Source organism: Protopterus annectens, chromosome 10.part0 (genome assembly GCF_019279795.1).
Source record: "Protopterus annectens isolate FY-2018-M chromosome 10.part0, PAN1.0, whole genome shotgun sequence".
NCBI lineage: Eukaryota > Metazoa > Chordata > Ceratodontiformes > Protopteridae > Protopterus > Protopterus annectens.
Genome location: NC_056744.1, coordinates 1,199,713,114 through 1,199,715,710, shown reverse-complemented (window position 1 = coordinate 1,199,715,710; position 2,597 = coordinate 1,199,713,114).

The following is a 2,597-nucleotide window of genomic DNA, read 5'->3' as shown; positions in this document are numbered from 1 at the left end:
TTTCTTGACTGCAGGCGAACCTTGCAGATGCAAAATGTTCCATCCTTCTCCTGGTAAAGTGCAAAATGATTTCGGGGGTACCCCTATGAAGAATGTATTTAACTGACAGGGCGAGTAGCCCTAGGAAGATCATACTTAACTGGCAGTGGAAATTCCACAATCAACAAGGTGGTTTCCATAGGCTCATCCACTGTACGCTTCGGTTGGGTTGACCCATGTTACTGCCAAAATCAAGATTCTATTTAAGCGACAGGGGGAGTACCCCTATGAAGATTGTATTTAACTGACAGGGGGAGTACCCCTATGATGATTGTATTTAACTGACAAGGGGAGTACCCCTAGGAAGATCATACTTAACTGGCAGGGGGAATTCCACAATCAACAAGATGGTTTCCAGGGGCTCATCCACTGTATGCTTCAGTTGAGTTAACCCACGTAAGTGCCAAAATAAGATTCTATTTAAGCAACAGGGGGAGTACCCCTATGAAGATTGTATTTAACTGATGGGGGTACCCCTATGAAGACTGTATTTAACTGACAGGGGGAGTGGCCCTAGGAAGATCATACTTAACTGGCAGGGGGAACTCCACAATAAACAAGATGGTTTCCAGGGGCTCATCCACTGTACGCTTTGGTTGGGTTGATCCATTTTACTGCCAAAATCAAGATTCTATTTATGCAACAGGGGGAGTACCCTTTTTTTACCTTAGTTTTTCTTTCTTCATTTCTTCATACCCCTTTTCCCCTCTTCTTTATTTCCTATTTCTTTTCTTCTTTAAATTTCCCACACACTTTCTACTTCTACTTAATTCAAGCCAAATATTCCTTCCAATTATAACCAAATTTTCCTCTCCTTAAACTAATCTTTACTAATATTTTTTCTTCCTCTTCTTTCTTCTTCTCTTCTTCCTTCTTCTTCTTTCTTCTTTCCAAACTCACCTTCCTTATTCTTCCTTCTTTCAACCTACTTCCTCGTTCTTTAAAAACCATTTTTTGCCTCCTTCCTTTTTTTCTAAAATTCTTTTTCCTTCTCCTTTTTGTTTTTATTTTATTTTTTCCTTCTTTGCTTTTTTGACTTTTCCGTCTTTCATGCTTTTTTTCGAAAGTCTCTTTCTTTTCCCCTAGAATTTTAATGAACTTCCTTCTTCTTTAACCATGGTTTCCTAAATTCTTTTCGGATCCCTTGCTTTCCCTTCTATTTTTTTACACAGTACCATTATCTTGTTTTATGACAGTTTCCATCATTTTTTTTGCGGAACTCCTATGAAGATTTCTTTACTGCAAGTCCAAATGATTAAGAGTCCCATTGGGATTTTAATGAGGTACCAAGAAGATTTACCAAGGAGAAAATAATTAACGGGGTTCCAAAAACCTTTCTATGGGTACCCTAGGAATAAGATCTATTTAACAGGAAATAAGATTCTTAAGTGCAGGGGACACCCATGAGATTTATTGGGCCGAACCCTAATAATTTACCCAAAAACAGATTTTTGCGGGCACCAATAAGATTGTTTCACGGGACCCAGAAGATTCATTTAACACAGGGCCCCAAAGATTCTATTTAACTGAGGGAGACCCATGAGATTATTAAGGAGACCCTTGAAATCATACTTAACTGGCGGGATTCCCCCAAAATTTCTGGATCCAATAACCTTTTCCCCATTACTCCTAAATTGATCCCATTTTTCTTACTTCTCTTTTTCTTTCCCTTTTCTTCTCTTCTTTTCTTTCTTTCTTCTTCTCTTCTTCTTCTTCTCTTTCTCTTCTTCTTCTTTTCTCTACCTCCTTCATCTAATTAATAAAAATCCCATAAATTAGTACCGAATATTTCCCAAATTCCGAATAAACCAATTTCTTCTCATTGTTACTCAATCTTTTTTCTTCTCATCTCCTTTTTCTAATTCTTTCTTTTCTTTCCCTTTTTTCTTCTCTTCCTTCTTTCTTCTTCCTTTCTTCTTTTCTTTTTCTCCTCCTCTTCCTTTTCTTTTCCTCTTTCTTCTTCTTTTTCCTTTTGATTTAATACACTTTTCTTCCTCCTTCTTTTCTACATTTTTTTCTTCATTCCTTTTTTTCAATCTTCATTCTTCTACTAGTTTTTTTGAAATTTTTTATTTAACGTTAAAGCAAAATTTCCATTCCCTATGCAAATTATTTTAAAGAATGTATTTCTACCAAATAGCCTGGAGATCTCTCAATCGTGTTTCCCTCTATTACTGGTTTCTTTCCCTCTTTTTTCCCTGTTATCCCAACATTTCTATTTACCAATACCCTATGAAGATTTTTTAACGCAAGGGGTTCCTAGAGATTACTTGACTGGCTTCAATACAAATGGTTCCGGGTAATGTACCTTTCGGGGAATTAAAAAGGATAAAACCCTATGAAATTATTTAACTGCATGGGACCTTAAATTAAAGGGGTCCAGGAAATCCACAATTAAGGGGTTCCCAATCTCCAAATGGTTTTGCCATGAGCCAAAAAGATTTTTTGACGACCCTAGAAGATTTATTTAACGACAGGAGTACCCTTAGAAGATTTATTAACTGACAGGGGACCCCTATGAAGATATTTACTGACAGGGTACCCTGTGAATCGTTTTT